The sequence below is a fragment of the Protopterus annectens genome, chromosome 6.part0 (genome assembly GCF_019279795.1).
Source record: "Protopterus annectens isolate FY-2018-M chromosome 6.part0, PAN1.0, whole genome shotgun sequence".
In the NCBI taxonomy this organism is placed as follows: domain Eukaryota; kingdom Metazoa; phylum Chordata; order Ceratodontiformes; family Protopteridae; genus Protopterus; species Protopterus annectens.
The window spans coordinates 603587221-603612627 of record NC_056737.1 but is presented as its reverse complement, the minus strand read 5'-3'; positions in this window follow the sequence as shown (position 1 = coordinate 603612627).

Below are 25407 nucleotides of genomic sequence, written 5' to 3'. Positions count from 1 at the left end.
AGAGAAAAAGGAAAAAAGAAAAAGAAAAAAAAAAAGAAAAATACAAAGAAAATACCATCTAGAAACAATAATCAATGTGATGGCATTAACTATTGATAATATTTAATACTTTTTCTAATACTAAATTCTTTAAAGCCTGTTTTTTTGGACTTCTAACTATGTTCCCCTGTGCATCAATATATGAATAAGCCATTTTTTGAAAAGTTGTCCAATTTAATTTGGTTCGATCAAGCCAATTATGTGTTATGTAAAGTTTTAATAAGGAGCAAATAAAGATGATAACATGAATATCTGATTTTGAAAGATGAATTAAAGGAACATGAAGAATGGCAAATTCCCAGGACAACGTAGACTTCTGGTATCCCATTCTCTGTAGTCTGATTTTCAGGGAAGTCCATAATCTATGAGAAAAATGACAATACCACAGAATATGGAGGAGATCAGCTTTGGGGTGATGGCAACATGTGCATGATGAAGATTTGTTTGGATTGAATTTGTTTAGTTTATAAGGGGTATAATAGGCATCATTATTAATCATTAATTGCGTATATAATAGTTTTTTGAAAGGGATACATTCCTTTGTATGTTTGATAGCCAAAAGTTTTTGAGACTCAGAAATCTGAGAATTGTAATTCATCCATGTATTAGAAAAAAGACAGTTCTTTTCTATCATTAAGCTCTTTATCAATTTGTAGGAATTTGAAAGCATTTTATCTGATGAAGATAACATTTTGATAATTGTGTTGAGATTATTCATTTGATGTTCTATGGGGTCTATACAAATAAACTTATTTTTGATTATTAGTCTTAATTGGCGAAGAATTGGTGAATAATTCCAATTAACTTTCAACAGCTTACGCCAATCGGGTATAGAAAGGTCAAGATGTTTCAAAATGTCTCCAACTTTTAAGTTTTTTATAATAGGATATTTTGTTAAGTTAAAAGGTTTGTTATCAATCATTATATTTGGGTTTAGATGAATTGGTTGTATAAAATGAGAAATCTTATCTAAATTACACATTTTTAGTAAAGATTTAAAGGCTTTGATCTTTTGCTTAATAAAGATGGATAAATTTTTGGTAGAAGTGTTGTCTAAAGAGATAAAAGGAAGAGCTTCTGGGTTTATATTTTTTGAAATGATGTAATTATACCATATTTTTATCCATAAAGAGTGATTTATATGTGCAATATTTTTGGAATTAGATATGGTGAAAAGTTTGTTAGATGAAACTATCAGATAATAGAGATGTATATTAGGAAGACCCAGACCCCCCTTGTCTTTAGAAACTGATAGTCTGGAATATGAGATTCTAACAGATTTGGGGGACCATAAAAATTTAGCCAAAACTTTGTTTACAGAGTCAAAGAAAGATTTCGGAATTATTTTATCAGATGACATAAATTGGTAAAGGAATTTAGGCAAAATGTTCATCTTAATTATTGCAGTTTTTGATAAAAGCGAAAGATTTAGATGTTGCCATCTGTTTATATCAGCCAATATCGAATTCCAAATTTTATATATATTATTTTAGTTAACAGGCAACCTTATGTCCAGCGAGCAAACTTTGAAACCAAAAAGCAAGGCAAGTAAATGTCCTTAACGCAAAGAGTTTATTATAAAACAAACAAGCGTTTTCGCAGTGACCCCTGTCACAGCTTCATCAGAGATACAATGAGACAGTTTCAAAACGCTCGTATAAAGTGTTAAAACAGGAAGTGAGCAAATAAACCTCATTTCCTGATTAATATATATTATTTTAAAAATAAAAAATGTATTTTATAAAACCATCTTGACAAAGAAAACAAACTAAAATATCCAGACTTACTACATCAATTGGTAATGTGTTAATGCTCTAATGTGAATGTTTTAAAACATTTTAATAAGTTGAAAATGTGCTAAAAATATGCAAAATTACTCAATAAAAAATGCATGAAGTAAACAAAAATGAAATACATTCAAGATGTTGAAATATTACCTAAAATAACTCTTCAATTTTAGAACTGCTGAGATGTTGCAGTTCTCATTCAGACCCAGAGGTCTGAATGCGTCTAATTTTAACTGCCATACCAGCTCTGAGTTCTCAAGAATTAAGGAGAAAGGACCCCCTCTTATAGTAGGAACTACATGATCAATACCCATAAAACTAAAGTTATGTCCTGGGTTAGATTTAACATGTTTTGCCAATGCATTTTCTAACAAAGTATTTTTTATTGCATATGAGTGTTGATATATCCTTTCCTTAAGCTTACGGTCAGTCTTGCCTATGTAAAATGCTGGACAGCAATTACATAAGGCAATATAAATGACTGATCTTGTGTCGCACGTGATTTTGTGATGTATATGGTATTTTTTGTCCCTCACCATAAATGTGTTACCTGTTCTTATAAGTTTGCACCAGTTGCAAAAAACACATTTTAATGATCCCTTTAATCTATTAAAGGAACCTAGGACAGGTGAACTTTACAATAATTCTTTAAGATTGCTTCCTCTTTTGTAAATAACATGTGGACGTGTTCCTAAACAATCCAGTAAAGAAGGGGAACTAGTTATAAAGTGCCAGTTTTTTAAAATAATAGACCATATAGTAGAGGAATTCAAGTTGAACTGAGTAATAAAACTCAAAGAAAAATTCCTTCCTGGCCCTTTTTTTGTTGTAGAAAGTTCCAAAGTATCCACATCAGTGTCAGTTAAAGTGTGGGTATTGTGAAGCTGATCCAATAAGGGTTTATAAAACCCTTCTACCCGTTTTAAATCGACCTCATTAATCAATTCCTCTAGTAAACCCAAAGGGTATCCTCAGTTAATAAATAACTCTTTTAGAAACCGGCATTCTTGTCTGAAATCTTCGATTGTACTGCACATCCTTCCTGCTCTAACCAGTTGGCCCTTAACAATGGACCTCTTTTGTTTCGGTGGATGGAAACTAGAATAGTGCAGGAAGGAGTTGCAGTATGTCAGTTTTCTAAAAATCGTGGAGTAGAAAATTTTTTTATACAGATCCTTAGACAATCTAACATCTAAATAGTCTATTTCAGAATTTGAGAATTTATATGTGAATTTTAGACATTCAATGGTAGAACTGAGTGTATCTACAAAAGTCTTAGCTTCTTCTTCACTCCCCTTAAAAAGAATGAATATGTCATCTAAAAATCTTGTGTAATAACTAACATGTTTCATTAGATTTGGATTGGCCATTAGGTAGTGTCTTTCCCAAAAGGCTACAAACAAGTTAGCAACGCTCGCGCCACAAGGCGAGCCCATGGCTATTCCGCGTTTTTGTAGGTAGAATTTCTGATCGAATAAAAAGAAGTTGGAAGACAACACAATGTCCAACAATTCAGTCACCATGTTTATTTCAGACTGAGGTGCATTTAAGTCTGTAAGAAGTAATTCAATCCATTCTACCGCATCTGTGTGGGGGATTGATGTATATAAATCGACAACATCTATTGTCAAAAAATTCAAAAGTGGGTCAAAAGAAATGCTGTTAATATCAGATAAGAAAGACCATGAGTCTTTACAAATAGTTGGTAAAAGTTTTGAATATTTTGACAATATGTTGTCGATAAGTTTAGAACACGGGTAGGTCATAGATGACCTTCCGTCAATCAATGCCCTCATTGGGGGGTCTTTTACATCTTTGTGTATCTTCGGTATTCCGAACATCACAGGTGTCTTAGGTGGAATGATATCAATAAAGTTGTATGTGTCCGAGTCTATTTTCCCAGATAGAAAAAGGTCACAAAAATAACCTCTAATGTGACCATGTGTCATGTTGATCTCATTAATGGAAGATAAATCATAGGCCGGGGACTCAAGTTCTTGTAACATTCTTTCGTTATATTGAAAATCATCGAACACCACTAGACCGCCCCCCTTATCAGGTTTTAAAAACCTGACCGGTAAGGAGCGTAGATTTATAAGCCACTCCCATTGATCAGTAGATATGTTTAACCCAGTTGATTCTGTTTTTCTTTTGGAAGTATTGAAAAGATGTCTAATGTCTACCTCACACATTGCTTCAAAAAGTTGTAAATTTGTCTGCAAGGGTGGGTTAAAAACACTAGGTAATTTTAATTTGTTTTGGTCGTAATCAACATCATTGTTGAAAATCGTTTTTAAATTTAATTTCCGTGTAAAACATTTTAAGTCTATAAGGACTTTCGCTATATTCCTTGAAGTGCTGGGTACAAATGTGTAACCTAGAGCCAGTAGTTCAACAAGGTCCGAATCAAATTTCAGGGAGGAGAAGTTGTAAATAGTAAAGTCTTTTTTTCGATTAGTAAGAACAACAGGAGGTTGTTGCTTACTATCAAAAACAAGTCCATTTGAAAATGATGTTATGTTTTCCTGTTCCTGTTCACAAACTTCCTCCGATTCTGTTGACCTAAAAAAACGCCCTCATTAGTAGCATTAACAGTCAGTTATTTGTTATATCCTGTTTTGTTATTATGTTTGTTGTTGTTACCCCTAATTCTGTTACTCCGTCTTAATTCCTGACTAGGTTGAGCCTCTTGTTGATTCTTAACAACTTCTTTGTCTACTAAGTGGCCCTCATCAATGGTATTTTGAGACATATTACCATTGTTAGTATGGGGAGCTGGAAGGCGTAGTTCTAAGTTAGGGTAAGCCTTGTTGTTCTGATAAGCTGCCGTATCCCTCACTAGCTTCTTATTCTTATTAGTTTTAAGTTTCACCATAAAGACATCAATGCTAGAAAAAATGCGTTCGTAATCATATTTAAACTGTAAAAATGCAATGTCAGTCTTAATCTCAGTATCCAATTTGTTAACATCAGTAATAAGTGATTGAGTATATGCATCATAATGTCTTACAATTGTGTTTAATAATTGAAAGCCCTGTTCTTGAAATAACACTTTCAGTTCAGTATAAAAAGACTTATCTGTCAAAAGGCCTGAAGGTGTAAAATTGTTCCGTAAGCCTTTCGGTATAAGTTTCTCCTCCAAACACTGTCTGAAATAAGCAGCTTCAAGTTGTAATTTCTTAAGTTTGAGGAGCTTCGAATCAAATGTCTTTAATTTTTCATTAATATTGTTTGAACCAATAGGTGGATGAAGATTGTTGTCAGTATCTGTCTGGTTAAGCGTGGAGGCCAAAAAAGTAAAAGGGTTTTCCTTATTGATCCAAACAGATAAGGAAGAAATTGCCGCATCCGCTAAAGCGGTATTTGTAACTTCAAGCAAGTTGTTGTCAGTTAGTGGTTCTAAGTTACCATTAGCTGCTGCCGCATAACTAGTATTTCCTCTATTACGAGTAGTAGAGAGTGTAGACCCATTGGCAATCGCTCTCGTAGTAGCTCCAGTCACGGTAGACAACCCACGGGAACCTCCAGATTGTATGGGAACGTAAGAAGGTGTAATAGGAAGCGGTTGAGCTGCCGGAAATAGTGAATAGGTCTCGTCATCACTAGAACCGGCATGTTGTATCAAGCCGGGTCCAGCAGTAGTATTAGTTGCAGTAAGTCCACGCTGTTCAATAACGTCTATCCGCGTGTGCAACGCTTCAATCTTCTGTGCTAGCATTGCTAATAAATGTGGAATGTCTGAACTATTTAGACTCTTTTCCTGAGAAACTGTCCGAAAAATATTAGGGCTGGCTGGACTAACAGGAGTACCTGTATCCATTAGAACACTCAAAACACGTAGCAAAAAGAAAGAAAAACTGTTGAAAAATAGTTAACAGGCAACCTTATGTCCAGCGAGCAAACTTTGAAACCAAAAAGCAAGGCAAGTAAATGTCCTTAATGCAAAGAGTTTATTATAAAACAAACAAGCGTTTTCGCAGTGACCCCTGTCACAGCTTCATCAGAGATACGAGACAGTTTCAAAACGCTCGTATAAAGTGTTAAAACAGGAAGTGAGCAAATAAACCTCATTTCCTGATTAATATATATTATTTTAAAAATAAAAAATGTATTTTATAAAACCATCTTGACAAAGAAAACAAACTAAAATATCCAGACTTACTACATCAATTGGTAATGTGTTAATGCTCTAATGTGAATGTTTTAAAACATTTTAATAAGTTGAAAATGCGCTAAAAATATGCAAAATTACTCAATAAAAAATGCATGAAGTAAACAAAAATGAAATACATTCAAGATGTTGAAATATTACCTAAAATAACTCTTCAATTTTAGAACTGCTGAGATGTTGCAGTTCTCATTCAGACCGGAGGTCTGAATTTAACTGCCATACCAGCTCTGAGTTCTCAAGAATTAAGGAGAAAGGACCCCCTCTTATAGTAGGAACTACATGATCAATACCCATAAAACTAAAGTTATGTCCTGGGTTAGATTTAACATGTTTTGCCAATGCATTTTCTAACAAAGTATTTTTTATTGCATATGAGTGTTGATATATCCTTTCCTTAAGCTTACGGTCAGTCTTGCCTATGTAAAATGCTGGACAGCAATTACATAAGGCAATATAAATGACTGATCTTGTGTCGCACGTGATTTTGTGATGTATATGGTATTTTTGTCCCTCACCTTAAATGTGTTACCTGTTCTTATAAGTTTGCACCAGTTGCAAAAATCACGTGCGACACAAGATCAGTCATTTATATTGCCTTATGTAATTGCTGTCCAGCATTTTACATAGGCAAGACTGACCGTAAGCTTAAGGAAAGGATATATCAACACTCATATGCAATACAAAATACTTTGTTAGAAAATGCATTGGCAAAACATGTTAAATCTAACCCAGGACATAACTTTAGTTTTATGGGTATTGATCATGTAGTTCCTACTATAAGAGGGGGTCCTTTCTCCTTAATTCTTGAGAACTCAGAGCTGGTATGGCAGTTAAAATTAGACGCATTCAGACCTCCGGGTCTGAATGAGAACTGCAACATCTCAGCAGTTCTAAAATTGAAGAGTTATTTTAGGTAATATTTCAACATCTTGAATGTATTTCATTTTTGTTTACTTCATGCATTTTTTATTGAGTAATTTTGCATATTTTTAGCGCATTTTCAACTTATTAAAATGTTTTAAAACATTCACATTAGAGCATTAACACATTACCAATTGATGTAGTAAGTCTGGATATTTTAGTTTGTTTTCTTTGTCAAGATGGTTTTATAAAATACATTTTTTATTTTTAAAATAATATATATTAATCAGGAAATGAGGTTTATTTGCTCACTTCCTGTTTTAACACTTTATACGAGCGTTTTGAAACTGTCTCATTGTATCTCTGATGAAGCTGTGACAGGGGTCACTGCGAAAACACTTGTTTGTTTTATAATAAACTCTTTGCGTTAAGGACATTTACTTGCCTTGCTTTTGGTTTCAAAGTTTGCTCGCTGGACATAAGGTTGCCTGTTAACTATTTTTCAACAGTTTTTCTTTCTTTTTGCTATATATATTATTTTGAGAAGATGATTTATTATTGTGCTCTAAGTTAATACCTAAATATTTTATATTATAGGTAAACTGAAACTGATGGTCCGGAAACAGACAAATTTTATGTACTAAATGATTTAAAGGAAATATATAGGTTTTAGAAGAGTTTAAAAGATAATTCGAAACAGAAGAGAAGTAATCAATAGAGTTAATTATTTTTCTATAATCAGAAATAGGAGTTTGAAAATAAATTATTAGGTCATCAGCAAAGGCTGAGAAATAAATTTTGGTATTAAGTATTCTAGGGACATTGTGAAAAGTATTTTGAGTAATATATAACAATAAAGGTTCTAAATAAATATTAAAGAGAAAAGGAGACAATGGACATCCTTGTCTTGTACCTGTAGTAATCTTTATAGGAGAAGAAAAGTGACCATTAATGTAAAGTCTAGTATACATATTTTTGTATAATATTTTAACGAAGTTTAAGAAGAATGAAGGAATATTGAAGCAAGACATAGTCTGAAAAAGAAAATTCCAGCATACTCTGTCAAAAGCATTTGATGCATCCATGATCAGAGCATATACTGGGTTTATGTCTTTTTTAATAAGATGGATGATAGACTCTAAGGACAAAGTGTTGTCCCAAGCATGTCTACGAGACATGAAACCAGATTGATCTTGAGAGATAATTGAGGGTAAAATTTTTTTCAATCTATTAGCCAAAATAGATGATAAAATCTTAATGTCTACATTTATTAAAGAAATGGGTCTATAATTGGCTGGGTCAGATTTTTCTTTATTACTTTTTAAAATTAAGATAGTTTTAGAAGTATTCCAATGTATATCTGAGATGTCATTGAGTCTTATATGATTATACACCTTGAAAAGAAAGGGAAGAATTACCATTTTAAAGGTTTTGAAGAATTCTGGGGTGAACCCGTCAGGGCCAGGAGATTTAGCTGATTTGAGATTATCAATTGAATCTGAGATTTCTTGTAAGGATATAGGAGCTGAGAGTAAACTTTGTTGATTATCATTTAGTTTAGGAAAATGCAGAGAACCTAAGAAGGTTTCTATGTTTTTCTCTTTACCAAAATTAGAAGAATTAGAATATAAATCAGTGAAAAGAGTAGTAAAGAGTTGAATAATTTCATCATCTGTGTTATATAATCTATTCTTATAAGATAAAGATGTTATTTTTGGACTGTTAAGGTTAATTTTAATAATTCTAGCTAGTAGTTTAGAGGGGACCTGAGCCCATTCTGAGTATGAAGCAAGTAACTTTTGTTCAACTAGAGATAGATTATGTTGATGGAGCAAAATTAAATCTTTTTGATCTTCAAGAATTTGCTTTTCTATAGTATAATCATGTTTCATCCTAAGTTGATTTTCCAGGGATAGAATTCTAGATTTTAAAAACTCTTCTTTTTTGGAGTAAATTTTTTTAAAATAGGCCGCTTTACTGATAAATAATCCTCTTAACCTTGCTTTACCTGCAGCCCATTGTATATCATGAGGGATATCTGATGTTTCCAAATTGGCCTCCATTTCCTGTATAATTTCGGAACATTGTTTACAAATTTCTTCATTTTGAAGTAAATTATTATTTAAAGACCATTTATTCATATTACATTTATTTTTAGTATTATTATTTATGTTTAGTTTTAGCAAAATTCTCAAATGGTCTGAAAAGAATCTAGGTTCAATATTGAAATCTAAAATATATTTTGAAATAGAATCAGAAATTAGAAAAAAGTCCAGTCTGGACCATGAACGATAACATTTAGAGTAGTATGTATAAATATCACTTCTATTTGGGATTTTAACAGTATGTATTGGGTCCATTAAACTATAGTCTACCATCAACTCATTAAGAGCCATAGTAGATTGATAGTTTTCGGAGACAGTGGAGCGTGAACGGTCAATATCTGGGTTTATTACTGCATTCCAATCTCCACCTATTATAATATAGTGGTCTTTATATGATGTGAGAATTTTATGGATTTTTAAAATAAACAAATGTTGTGAATTACATGGGCCATATATGTTTAAAACTAAAAGAGGTTTATCAAGACCATGAATGGAAGTGGTAAATAAACACCATCTACCATCATTATCAAATTTCTCATCGATAATGTTCCCCAAAAATTTTTGTTTAATGATTATTGCTACACCTCTGGAATTCGATGAGTCCCCTGAGGCTACAATCTTTCTAATCCATTTTTTATTCCTCTCTTTACTCCAATCAAGTCGAGGAATATGGGACTCTTGAATAAAACAAATATTGGCCTGCGACTTAAAAATCAAATGGAACAATAATGACTTTTTTGCTTTGTTTTGAATACCTCTGACGTTCCAAGAATCCAATAATAAGTCAACTGTCATATTCTAAGCAAACCATTATTATTGATGCTGTAGTGAAACCATAGAGTGAAATCCAAACCACATTTAATCCAAACCGTATTCAAAAATGTCACCACATTAACAAATATCCCCTGTAGAAGAAAAATAATATCAAAAGTATTATAAGATTTATTTATATCCTTTATCCCATCCCTAGTGCCTATCCACCAAACACCTAATGATAAAGGAAGATCAAATGTAAATGAATTAAAATGTGAAATTTTAGATAGTAAAAGTATGAAATTTACATAAAGAATACTCAATGTTAACCTAACAAAAATTAAAATCAGTAATACACTATTAAACCTATTTACAAAACAAACTAAATTCAAGATGTCCAACATACTCAATCCCTACTTAATATATTCAACTACAAGCTCCTATTTTTAAGTAAAAATATATGATGATAAAAGAGTTTCCTCAAGTATTTAACAAACCAGCATAACGCATAGTATAAGAATAAAAGATATTAAATAACATATATAATAATAAAAGATGAATAAATTCACATTACTGTATATTTTAATAATTCTATGAGAAACTATCAGTAAATATATCAATTATGAGCCGGTATCTTACTTATATATAAAAAGATAACTATAAATAAAATAAGACAAAATAAGATTACACATTTACCTGTAATCCTATAATTAACTACAATGAATTTGTCAGAGTTTATATATACAATAACTAATGCAAAAAATGTCCGAAATTAGAGTATAAACATTTAAAATTTTCTCTAATATAGCAATTGTTATTCCTGAGAGACTAAATTATATAAATCAATCTCATAAAGATGAAAGTTAACTGTTAGAAACTGCTTCTATTTAGCAACATTCATCAGTTTTCAATTGTATAATGAATATACTCTGTCGCCATCTAGTGGTAAAATATGTATAGAAATAAAAAACTGCTGGATAATATCTTGACCCTTGAACATTATTATACATTTAAACATTTTGAAGTATTCATTTTAAAAAGTTTTTATCATTAGATCTGTCATATATGAGGTTATACTGTCCTTTTAGGATATAAGTACGCAGTATGACAACAGAATATGAAATATTCCGAACCCAAAAAGCATTCTCCTCTGAGTATCAATGTTAAATCAAAATTAAAAAATCCAAGGTTTATAACATTCAAACAAATTACACATGAACATGTGTAATATATCCAGCAAAATTATACTTAAGCCTGTCTAAATTTTTAACTGAGTGTAGTACTTTGTTAAGCATAACTTTTGATGTACAATCCCCTTACAATACATTTGTTATACTGCATCAAATTATTGGGTAAACAAGCCTACAGTAAAGTTAAAATGTATAGTTCTACCATTACTTTATATTTTAAAATGTGATATACTGTTACACTATTGTTGCATGGTTGCAATGAAAAGGACTAACCTGTTTTATTGTTTTATAGGTAAGTCCGCTTTAACATTGAATGCTTTTACTCGCCCTGGAGCTTCAACAAGAAGAAAAGTGGATGATCGTTGGCAGTAATGCGGGAAGATCATTGTGGAAGTAAGTAAAACCTTGTTGTTTATTTATAATCCTTATACAAGTGATAATATAGGTGTACAACGTCTTTTCCGAAGACTATTTCTTGATTACAATGAGCGCCACTGTGTATGTGAAGCCAGCAGCTGTCCGCTGTAAATGATGACGTCACCCACGTCTTCCGATAATTCAAATAAGGTGCGAGCTGCACTACAGAAGCAGCTGATGTTGCCAGCAGAAGATTTTCTCCTCAAGTGTTCTCGAGAGGTGAAACTTTCCCTCCAACAGCCATACAACTACAAAGGGAACTTTTTTTTTTAAATACAAGCTAAAAAGAACTGATGTACTATCTTCGTGAAATATTAAAGAAAAGAAAACAAATAATTATATGGCAGTTCAAAAATCATTATAACATCACCATACATCTACAATGCATATACCATTGCAGGTATATTTACCCTTGTTAGAATCAAGTAAAAAGATGTCTATATTTCATTTAACTTGTTGGGAAAACAGAAAAAATAAGCTTAGATAATAGCAGACATATATGTTTTCAAGCATGTACCATGACTGTAATATATTACATTTGAGATAAATTCAGAGTAACAAATTATGATACACTGTCTGGAATCTTTTTAAATGTTTTAACAAAAATATCTTTAGCCTCTATGGGCTCAGAACACACAAATCTTTTGTCATTAACTGTAAAAGACAAAGTATTTGGATAAGACATACGAAATCTTATCCCTCTTTTTATCAAGTCAGCACAATAAGGAGCAAGTTTTTGTCTATTTAGTTTTATATGAGAAGGAAGATCTTGTGAAAATGACAGTTTATGAGATTTCCATATACATTGTTTTTTACTTTTAGCTGTCTCCAGGATTTGAAAAGTATCTTGAAAGTTTAGTAACTTAGTATAAATAATCCTTGGTATAGAGGAATCTTGTCTAGAATGTAATGCTCTATGTGCTCTCTCAACAATTATAGATTTTGAGGATGTTTCACAGTTTAACAACGTTTCAAAGATGTCTTTAGTCACAGATAATAAGTGTTTATTGTCATAGAACTCAGGCAAGCCACGAATAATGATATTATTTCTTCGACTTCTGGCTTCTAAATCCAGCAGTTTAGTTTGAATATCAGAGATAATCTTATCTTTAGACTTAAGAACAGTTTCCAATGAGTCAGTTTTTATCTCTAAAGCTGTATTTCTATTTTCTATCATATCCATTCTGTCATTTATTTGTTTTAAGGTTTTACTAAAGTCAGCAAACTGTTCTGAAAAGTTTTGGATAGCACTTTGGATAGGTTTTAATGCTACTTTTAATTCCTCTAAGTGAAAGTTTGAATCAGTTAAGTCTTTGTTACTTACTTTGGTAGTTTCAGTAGATTGTTTGGATGTCCTTAATCTTTTTGAAGTGGAGTCTTTTTCAGGAGAGAGCATTGAAGAAAATTTGGCCTTTGTAGGTTGAGTCTCCATGGAGTCAGATTTTGTAGCCATGCCCAGAAATGAAGTGCACTTGACAGGATATCAGGATCCAGGAATAGACTGGAGCAGCAGGTGACCAAACAGATGTAATATCAGATTTGTTCTGAGGTAAAATAAATCCCAGGATAAGAAATTCCGAGCCAAAAATAATCCAGATACGCAGAAAAAGATTAAAAAAATGTTTTTTCTGAAAAAAACTGAGGAAAAAGTTTGTTATAAAGTTATAAAAATCACAAAAAGTTAAATAGCTGTGAGGAGCTCTAAGAGTAGGGACTAATCTAGTCGGCAGCCATCTTGGAATATCTTTGCAAAAGTTTATCATACATACTGCATTATGCTTTATTTCAGGGTGTCATAAGATTATAAAACTAAGCAAAATTCATACCAAATAAGTGTGCCTTAAATTCATAATATTTTTGGTTGAAAAGTATTATATACATAATCTTCATTGTATACTGGGGGTACCATAGTGTTAAGAAAGCATACCTAGTATAACAGCCATTCCTGTTAATGTAATTAAACTATGTTATAAATACAAATGTATAGGTCATTCACAATGTTAACAAGAATACTCTTACAGTATAAATAATGCAATAGTCAAAACACAGGAAATATAGAGAAAAAGAAGGAGCAAAATAAGCACAGATAAAGAGAGTCAATCATAAGGTACAGGGACTTAAGGAGGTACTGGCAAAGTAGTTACAGGGACCATAATAAGGCTAGCCCTTAAACATCTGCAGGGGAAATGATTAGCCCTTAAAATCCATCAAGAATAACACCCTTAATAAAAATATATACTGATATTAAGGGCAATGTTAATACTTGCCTCCTTTTTCAGGTAAGGCAGTACAGGTAATTCCCAGAGCAAGTCTGTGGCAACAGGTGCATTCATCTAAGTATGCTTTGAAGGCAAATAATAATGTAGTATTGGGTGCACACACTCAGACAACAGCCACAATTCAGCAAGATAAAGATCTGAAGATTCTGAAGAAGTCCTGATCATAACAGGATGAAAGCGCTTAAGTATTATTATTTGTAATAAACTTTTTGTTTTTTTTTATCTTGGTGGATTGTGGCTGTTGTCATAGTGTATGTGTCCAAAACTACCTTTTTATTTGGTTATTAGTTTTAATAGTGGTCTTCTTCTTTTCAGATTATTCTTTGAAGGCAGCAATAGTACTGCTTTGCTTGATATGTAGGGGGAAATTGTTTCAAAAATGAATAAGTTGGTATATTAACCTGTCTCTCTACTTTGTTTTGTTAATTTGTTGGTATAGGTGTTTCATCTGCCACTGACCCTGTGAAGGTGTCTGAAGGTGTCGAAGTTCAAACACTGCTAGCTCCTGCATGGCATAGTGGGCTAGAAATAGGGCACAATGGAGTCAGATAGACTGAGATAGTCAATAAGTATAAGGATAGTTCAGCTAGTCTATCAGGGTTGTTACGGCTTTTATGGCCCCTGATTCCCTTACTTTGAAGTTTCTGCGTTCTTTGTAGATGAGCAATGTGCTTAGTTTGGTATATGCCAAATGCAGTATTAAATTCAATAACAGGTCTAATGAGGGAGGAGTACAGTGGAACAAAGACATTTTTAAATCTGGAGGAAATTCCCTTGATCATCAGTTTTGTCAGACAAAAGGATTTCCTAACTGTGCTGGAGGCAATGAGGTTGAATGAGTGTAAATTACAAACATCTATGCTGTGGTGGACAACTTGTTCTTATTTGACCAGCAAATCTAAATAGACATAAATATTTAACCTATCCTGTAAAACATACTGTACTGATTACTAAATGACACATTACATTTCCAAGCCATCTGTATAATAAATGCAGTTTAAGTAAGGATTTAATGAAATATCTGTCATTTATTACTTAGATTATCTATACTGGTCTTCTAATAAACCACAATGTCTGTCCTTCCCACTTAAATTTCATTTTCTGTCATTCAAAATATTTAGTATGTTTAGCTCTGTGTGTGTGCTAGCAGTTGATTTGTGGAAAGTTGTATCATGTTATCAAGATTATGTTCTAGAATTTAGGAAGTTATACCCTAACTGATTGCCCTAGGATGTGACAGTCCTTTACTGTGCTTATATCCTCACATGTAATTTACCAGTGGTGCTTAAAAGATATTCTCCTGGGTTAAAAAAAAAATCTCACCTTGTGAACCTGTACCTTCCTAGGATCAGGCTGAAAATACCTGTAGAAATATACATGTAGGGATGGTAGGTCATACCGGTAAAAGATGCATGCAGCTGTAGTTCTTGTTGCATGAAATGTTGTCAGATGGATTTGAGTCAGAATGCATATCCTCCTATGAGATCACGAAAGCTGTTTATGAAATGAGTACGCAGGTGTTGTGCTGAGTCTAAAGCTCCCACAGCACAGGTACAGGTATGAGTGGATAATAAAGAAAATACAATCAACAATGTCTAGTAATCACCACCTACCTGACTATGGTAATCCTCCAGGATCTTTGGCAGTTACACAGTATTAGAAAAATAAGAATAAAAAGGTTCACAAACTATTACAGAAGTCTGGGGATAGCTAGTCCTTATTATACCATGACCCCCCCAAAACGTGCACGCTGATTGGCCAGCGTGCCCGTTGTAAATCGAGTTATACTAATGGAAAAAGGTCCGGTCGCCCGGACTTTTTCCCATTAGTATAACTTCGTTTCGCTATGTTAAATGGGTTTAACATAGCAAGACAGCTTTAAAATAAGCAACGGAGATCTCCGTTGCTTATTTTATGTTAAACCCATTTAACATAGCGAACGGAGAAAGCAAGATCTCCGTTGCTGGTCTCGCTATGTTAAATGAGTTTAACATAGCGAGACATCTTAAAATAAGCAACGGAGATGTCCGTTGCTTATTTTAATTGTCTCGCTATGTTAAACTCATTTAACATAGCGAGACATAAAAAAGCAACAGAGATCTTGCTTTCTCCGTTGCTTTTGCTCAGATCTGATGTACTGCGCGGGCGCGATACATCAGAACTGCCGCAGATGCCAGACATCTGCGGAAGGGCAGTAAACAGGCATTATACTATGCCATTATTTAAGAAAAGTAACAGTTTCTTTTCTTAAATAATGTCATGATAATAGCAATAACCCATCTGGGTGGGGTAATGCTAAATTTTCTCGCGGTTTTTGTTTACTGTCCCTCGCGCCGACCAAACCACGCCAACCGTGGGTAAATTTAGCATTACCCACACCCAGGCGTGGGTTATTGCTATAATAAACGTGTCACAGTGTGAAAATGCAGAAAAAATGCTCATAGTGTGCTGATAACTATACAATTCTTCCCCCTTTCTATGAAACTGTTCAGGCTTTGTAATGGTGATGGCATCTTTTGCTGGGGTTACACTAAAATGACAGTTTCCTTCTTGATTGCAGGGATCAAGTTACAGTTCACATAGGATCTTCAGCTTTACTGTCTGATGAGTACCATAGACAGTGAGTATATGATTAAAGACAGCTCATATGTAATTCCAATGAACTTGGGAAGGTTAAGCATCACATACTATTTAAACAAGTATTACATATTTGAATGCAAATACTGTTGTTTAGATATTCTGACTTTGTCATGAGTAGACTACATGATAATGACTTCCTAACATCTGCTTTTGTAGATCTTTTAGAATTATATTCATGTCTACATTCACAACTTGGGCATATACATAACATGATTGAAGCCTGACCGAGGTTACTGCTTATAGAGACATTATACTAGCATACAAGGTGCCATTTGTATATTGCATGACAGCTTTTGCATTGAGTGAATTAACTCTGTGTTTGCCTGAGCTGTATGTGCTATAGCAGATATCTGCAAACTACACTTATATTTTCAAACATCTACCCTGTGACATGCAAAATCTAAAGCAGATGTATTACATAAGATAGGCAATTAACTGCCATTTGCAATCAGATACATTATACACAGCTGACAACTGCAATTAACCCAGTGATTGTCTATAGATTTAAACTAAGTAAATCAGTGAATAAAAAAACTTTTCTTACTAACATTTCACAAAATGTCGTTTGCTGAATCAGTTTCTGTTGCAGTTCTCTTCTTGAGCCCTAATATGCCCTGCCAGTGCTTTTCCACAAGGCATATAACATAATCACATTTTTAAATTTCTGTTGTATATTAACCATGGCCTAAAATGATACTTTTCTAGGATCCTCCACATTTACCCACATTTCTACACGCGAAGTTTTGAGTTCTACAAGCAACTATCTACCATGATAGCATTTTTTTGCCTTGTCTTTTTTCAACAGCTTGATAAATTTTCTCATATCACTCTGTAAACACTGTTCATGCATCTTCATTATTAGCACAACTCCAATCCATAACAACATTTCAAATACTGCTATCTTTAAAATTGCCTAGAATGGCTTCTCTGTAGCTTAGCTGCTGTTTATGACTTCCTTTGATACATTATCTAGTACTTTATCATATTCACACCACGAGCAGTTTTAAATCATATTATCAAACATTACATGCAGTTTGTTATTTTTAATGCATCACAGAAAGTTGTAAATAACAGCCCACTGGGTATACTCTTAATTATAAATGTTGGGTGACAAATGTTGTGTCAGATAAGAAAATTTCTAGATTCTTAATGCAAAACCTAAAATGAAATCTGCTGATTCTGAATACTTGAAGTGTTAAACTTATGTAACCCCTCAATCCACAAAAAATGACATCAGTAAAATGGTCATTAATATACTAAACTTCTTTTTTGTTTGTTTTCATCTTTGTTATACCAATTAAAGCATAAATTTCCACCTAGTTAAATCTTTACACATGTAATTTCAGACCATCAATGTTGAACTGTCTGCCCCATTAAATTAAATACTCAGATTAAGAAAAAAAAAAGAAACACAGTTTCTTAGCATTAATTGTCTGTTTGCAGGTGCAGAGAGATACAGCTCAAATAGCAGCTCTTGTGATTTATGTACATTTTAGTTTCAGTTAACCAAATAATTACCAATATACGATTACATATGTTACAGCGAGTTGGAAACATTACAAGGAGGAACTGTTTTATACCATATGAAATAAATGTATATACTAATAAAAATGTACAAAGTGGTTCAACAGACAGCCCTTTATCTGAGAACAAAAATGTCCTCCAGGAAGGGCGTTATCTGGAAATAGTGGAACTTTGAAGGGAAGGGTGCCACAGCTGTCCTGGACAGTCCATTAGTTCCCTGATAATGCCCACCCTGTTAGTCATTATTGCTTTTGCATCTAATACCTTACCTCTAAATATTTCATATCTATGCTTTTGTATAATATGCACTGCACATTACTATCTTTAGTTTATAATATCTTCTTGTGTAGTTAAGTATTATATTTATATTATAATCCCAGTGTTGCATACCTTACTGTGTAGCAAATATTTTCTGATGTTCTGGTAAGTGTTTGTGTGGAACTAAATAAATAAGGGAAAATGTATAATGTGAGAGGAAGCTTTCCAGTTCTGTTGTTGTGAAAAATACCTTTTTTTTGTAATTGAAGTTTCACTTGCAAAGTGGTTGTGTAATTATGTTGATACTGTGTCACACAGTTTCATGTTACAATACTTGAAATTTCTAGCTTTGGAATGTAATTTTGTAATCTAGAGTACTACATTTCCATAGGTATGGCTGGTATTGCACTTTACCAGAAAATGGTTAGGCCTACTTTATTAACACTTCCCCACTTCCTTCAGTTTATGAAGAAAGCCACCCACACAGTAAGCTCATCCAATAGGAATTTCATTATCCAGTCACAATGCCTGATGTTAGCAGCACCTGTGGATAAAAGTAAGAAAAGAACAACATGAGGTGCATATGCAGCAGAAGCAAAACGAGAGTACATATTATTAACAGGGTACACCCACTGGGCACGTGACCACATTTTTCAAAGTGATCTGGAATCACTGTTTGAATAAGTGCCTTGCTTAGACAGGGTACGCCCACTGGGCACATGACCACATTTTTCAAAGTAATCTGAAATCGCTGTCTGAATATGTGCCTTGCTTAGACACACAGTTTACTAGTAGAAGCTGAGGGACTCAAACCCACAAATACAGGATAAATATCATGAATAGCTTATAACTTTACTTTGAAGTAGAGTAACAGCTATACAGACAACAGATTTACACAGACTGCTAACTGCAGCTGTATTTTCAATGTACTTATTGTTCCCCTTCTTTCTTGTTAAAATGACTTTTTCTCAGAGGTTTTCTAACTTTCTGCTTGTATAATCATGCAACTTCATTGCAGAAGAACTACCTTGTGTTATTTTTTCCGCTTCTTTCTACCTCTGTTTTCTGCTGATCATCAGCACCTCTTGACCAATCAACCCATTTGTTCCCTCAGCTAAGTGGATCAATAATTAAGGCAGCCATCAAGACTGGCTGAAGGATTTCTCTTGCATGACCCTAACTCCCTGCGGATGCTCACCAAAGAAGTATGAGGGGGACATACAATGGTCATTCATGACTTCCACAAGGGATGTTGCCAACTAGTAGCCCTGATTTCTTCTCTCAAACATGGTAAGTGGATTATCCAATGTCATTCATGGAAAACATACTTATCTATGTGCTTATAAACACTTGTAACCCTCCCCTCTACTCTTGAAGTGCTTAGGTGTTCATGTCCACTCACTCCTCCTCCTTCTTTGCTGGCTACCACAGTACTGGGGACACTAAACTCTGGTCACCTGAGCTGCAATTAGGGCTCTATCCCTCTATGCCACTGAATGAATCAAACTGTCTAGAGTACGACTTAGGAACAGTTAGTTTAAACATTACATATAAATGAACATGCTAGAGACTTGCTTACTGTTCTAACTGCTGCTTCTGGTGAATGATAGCATTTTTCTAAGTGTCATAATTACCAGAAAAACTTGTAGTCAGTGACAAGGTGCATGCTGACTTGAAAGACTGACAATACACATTAACTACTGATCTTTTCTATTCTGTTACTTTAAATTTTGGTATGCTTCTTTTTGACTGTGTTGAAAGGTGAATGCCACAGGAGAACTCAAGTAGTATATGTTAGGCTTATAGGAGTGTTCATATTCTTAATTTTCAGTAACAGATTATACAATATGCATTAGAACCATGTACGTAATCTGGTGACATAAGATGAACCAGAAGTATGTGAATGCTAAAAAAAGTCATTACAATATAAAAATCCTATAACATCCTTAGACTGGAATACTGGAACATTTAGACATACTTTATTTATTTTATTTATTTATCTTACATTTGTTGACCAGGTTTGTCCAAATGAGCTGAAGAGCCCCTTTTCAGCGCAGGCCCAGGGAGAAAAGCTCCAATATATTATACAATTTTCATTATAAATTAGCATTAAACAGCAATGTTACAGAATTATTACAAGGCATTAAGTAGAAATACAATGTTATACAGAGTCAATAATCAGGAGTATAACAAAGCTCTTTCAAGATGTATAAAAATAAATAATATGTCATTAAGATGAATATAGTTTTTGGGGTAAGTGGCTACAAAAACCCAGTTTTATCATGTTTTTTTATTGATTTTTCAATAACAATCATTTGAACAACAAATTATGATAAAACTATGTACAAATTATACAAAGGCCTCAAGCAGTGCATAAGGGAAAAAAGGAAAATAAAGGGAACAACAAGTTATATAAACTGTAAAGTAGGGTACAATATTCATTCATTCATACTTTCAGTATGACTAATTAGATGAAGACATATCTGAAGTCAATGACTGTATAAGAGATAGAACTTTTGTCCAAGGGTTGTTATTTCATTTTCTTGGGTATATTCTTGATTCTTTAACTTTTATTTCCATTGACGCTACTTCAACCAAAAGAGTCCTGAAGTCTTGAAAGGTTGGGATGAAGGGTGACTTCCATCTTCTTGTAATACATTTTTTTGGCTACTGCTAGAATAGTCCAAAGAAGATATTTATTTTTGTTATTTAATACAATAGATTCATTTACATTTAGAAGAATTAAAGGTTTTGATAATATAAAGGAATCAGTAAAGATGGCTTGGAGAAAATGTTCAATATAATTCTAAAATTTCTTAATGTGAGAACAATCATAAAAGATGTGAGACCAATCGGCCTTACATTCTAGAGAGCATCTCCAACATATCACCTGTTCAGAGGAGTTAAATTTAGCAATTTTATTAGGAGTGTAAAAACCTCTATGCAAAAATTTCCAAGAAAAAAAATCTTCCATATTTGTAAATTAGTGGTTAATTTAAGAGAGTGCAAATTTTTTGATTTATTCATAGGAGATAGGGACAATGTACAATCTCTGGTAACAAAATCCCAAAATTTCTGATTAGGAGTAGTTTTATAAGTAATAACAATTTTATAAATTTTTGAGATTAAGTATTTTCAATTAAATTCACCGTGCAGTGTTTCATGCATAAGAATTATAAATGTGGGTGATGAGCTATAGGAGGAACTCTGTAGTGTTCTGCACAAATCCTGAGTGAATGGAAGTAGACTATTGAGAACTAGCCTGATGATGGTAGATCAAGCTCTTTGATCAAATTTTGTGCGTCTAGTGCAACTAGGTTCTCTGTGCAATGATACCAGCATGTACATTTTTTTCTTTCCCTGCAGCTGAGTGAATCTAGGCCAATATTATCAAAAACGTTTTTTTTGCAGTTTTAAACAGGAATAGAAGCTGGATCCATAGTTTAATGTCAATATTGTTATTTATGAAACTTCTAAATGTCTTATAGATATGATTTAAATAATCTAGATTAGTAAATTTAATAGTATTATATTGTATATTGATACAGAGTACATATCAAAGTATGTTAGTTAATTTGGTTAATTGTAATTTTTTTATTAGCTTATTTTCATTTAAGATAATACTTGTATGTAACGATTTCCAAGGTGAAGAATATTTGGGGTCTATCCAATTTAATATTGTTTTGAGGTTAGAGGCTTTAATGTAGGATTCTAAATCTGGGAAATTTATTCCTGCAAGTTCCCATGGTCTAATATGATTAGTTAGAGCTATCCTATGCTTTTTAGGGTACCATCAAAATCTTAATAGAGTTTTGTTTATTTCTTTTAAAATATTTTTACTGGGTAATATAGAGATAGAAAGAGCTATGTAATTTATTTTTGGCAACAAGATCATTTTAATTAATTGTAATCTATCTTCAAATTTTAGATGTAATTTATTCCATAATGTAGTTGCATGAAGGCAAGACAATTACAATAGAATGTTTCAATGAGGTGATTTTCTTAATAGGCTTTAGAAGACAGTAGAAAGAGTAGTCAAGGAAGATTAGAGAGAGCTAGTGAGAAGAGTGAGTTAAGAGCAGAAAGTAGATTAAGATATGGGAAGTCCGGGATGTTTAAGGAGGGAGAGTGCAGTGGCAGGACCAGTGACTTTTAAAGTGCTCTTTGGTGGCTGTTTTTAATTGTTTAGGATGTGTAAGGGTCCTAATTTCTAGAGGGAGCCTATTCCAGGTAATAGTAGGGTGATAGCTGTACATGTTACATCCAAATTTAGACTTGGGTTTGTAGATTTGTAGTAGGTCTTGGTTAGAGCTTCAGATAGGTCTGGAGGTAGAATCATGGAGATGAGAGGGATAGTGCTGGCAGTAGGAAGGCTGGTGTAGGATAGAATGGATGATCTGGAGCTGAGCGAGAAGAAGCTGGTGGGGTAATTTAAGCCAGTTTAGGTGTTTTAGAAAGAAACAGTGATGTGATTTGTAGGCTTGTTGGGCAGCAAATCTAGCTACCTTGTTGTAGGTAGATTTGAGTTTGGTCAGGAGTGTTGAGTTAAGATTTGTGAGAATTTGAGAGTTGCACATTAGACTGGGTAGAAGGTAGGTAAGATAGAGAGAGTAATCTTGGCTTCAGAGGTAAGGAATTTCTTGTTACAGTAAAGGAGCCCTAGTTTTGAATGAGACTTTTTGATACAGTTATTAACATGCAGGCCAAATTTAAGCTGATCATCTATGGCTACACCTACGAGCTTAGTGCTGGATTCTACCTGAATGGGAATGTTATTAAGGGACAGTAAGGGTTTAATATTGTTGAATTTTTTAGGTAGGAAGAGTAACAGCTTTGTTTTGTTAGGGTTAAGGATGACCTGGTTGTTTGAGATCCATGTTTCAAACAAGTTAAAAGATGTCTGTGTAGCTGAGAAGAGCTTAGAGGGAGATTTGGCTATGGTGATGACTGGAGAGTTATCTGCATATTGCACTAAAGATGACTGAGGACAAGAGGTATAGAGCTGATTAGTAAAGATACTAAAAAGTAAAGGCCATAGGATAAACCCTAAAGGTACACTCATTTTTACAGAGAGAGGAGGGGAGAGCACAGAGTGCCATCTCACTGATTGAGATCTATCAGTGAGGTAGCTGGAGAACCATGCAACAGTATCAGAGGAAAAGTTGAGGTTATGCAGTTTGTGCAGCAGAAGTGTGTGTGAGAGTGTTGAAAGCTTTTGAGAGGTCCAAGAATAGGCAAGAAACACATTTATGGTCATCCATGGCTATAGAGACAGTGTTGAGGAAGGATAATAGAGCTGTAGTGGTGCTTATGTTTGGGTCTGAACTTGTGTTGACTGGGTGTAAGCATATTTCCTGTATTAGATACTGCATAACTTGTTTATGAATATAGTTTTGTAGTACTTTAGAGAGAGGGACGTACAAAATCATTTGTGCACATGCACACACATATACACACACACCTGCTTGTTTTAAATTGCCAAAATGTTTTCATTATATAGATCTGTGACCAAGTTTTAGAAGACATAAATTTGATTAGATGAAGTGGCTACAAAGATGAGAAAAATCTGTTGGCTTGCTTATCTTTGGTAGAAAGAAGGCATTCCCATAGGTTCATAGATGCTTACTGGGCTATTGATTTGTGAGGATATTTAAAAGTCTAGCCATGTATTCCCACTGCATTTCAATTAGTTTAGCACCAAGACCCCTATATTTTGCAAACATCTAGTGTAACCCTGGTGAGATGATCCTTTAGTAATTTGCCAAATCCCTTTGTATAGTAAGTATGAATAACTATAGCCCTGAAGCATGTATTTACACATTCCCCTAGTACATAAGGGTTCAAGGGTAAATAAATAACGATGTGAACCACTGAATAAAGTAAAAAACACTGGTTTAATAAATTAAGCGCTTTCGGAAGGCTCAGTGCCCTTCCTTCTTCAGAATAAACGAACAAACAGGGACACAGGCAACAATTCGTATTTAAAGACAATTAATTAATTAAAACATTAGTTAGTTAAACAACCATGTGATAGCTATTATCATCTCCACTTGTTAATCCTAAATTGACCAAGTCAAGTTAGAAGTTAAATAACATATAATGTCTTGCTAGGAAAACTATGTCAGCACAACATAAAAATAAATAAATATGAAAACAAGACAATCTACCTTATTTCATACATACACAAGTATGAATTACAATTGTAAAAATACTTTTTGTGTAAAACAACTAGCTAATGGTTAAGGCTAGCAGCTATAAGCCCTACTAAACTAAAAATAGTACTAAATCTACAAAAAAGGTATGTCAAAAAAGCTTCAGTCTAAAAAGGCTAACAGCGTGTTTTACAAATGGGAATGAAACAAGAATAAAACAAAATGCTTACTTCATAAAACTATCTTATAAAGTTATCTATTTAAAGCCAATTTTTTCAGAATGCAAGAAATTGATATTTGTTCATTTAAACCTGGAGGGAAGCAGGCTGCAGTTTTTATTTGCCAATACAATTCCTCCATCTCGAGTGGAGATGATAGTAGCTATCACATGGTTGTTTAATTAACTAGTGTTTTAATTAACTAATTGTCTTTAAATATGAATTGTTGCCTGTGTCCCTGTTTGTTCGTTTATTCTGAAGAAGGAAGGGCACTGAGCCTTCCGAAAGCGCTTAATTTATTAAACCAGTGTTTTTTACTTTATTCAGTGGTTCACATCGTTATTTATTTAGCCTTCAGCTCAGTTTTCTTATTTTGTGCGTTTACCAGTTTGTTTTAGTCTTTTCAGTACAGAAGGGTTCAAGGGTGCCAAACCAGTGTTGAACTCATCATTCCCCCATACATACATACATACATACAGGCCAATCTTGAGTAAGAGATGTACTTTACTTCATATAGAGAGAAAGATGGTTTCAGAGAGATTCTCTATAAGACATACCTGTCACTCCAGCATGTTCTATTTCAGTTGCCATAGAGATTGATGTCTGTAGAGTGGAGGCTTCTGCAACTAATGGATTTACAGATGTGTAGAAGGTCTGAAAGGATAACATCAGAAGAGAATCTGTATATGAGGCAGAAGTCTCCCCTTAGCAGCCTGTAGGGCACTGAGAAAAAGGACATGACTGAGGTCTTCATGGTAGCTTTTGTGATTTAGTCCCCTGGTTTTCTTGGTGAGAAAGCTTTTTTGGTTGTGCGAGTTGAATCAGGTGCTTCAACAGGTACATGCCAAACAGGGCATTATATTCAGTGATTGACCTTATGAGGACAGTGTACAGTGAAATGATCACCTTGTTAGATTTTGATTCCATACCCTTGCTAATAAGCTGTGCTGTAAAGGATTTTCTAACAATAGTCAACACATGGTGGTCAAATGACAGCTCATCGTCTGCATATG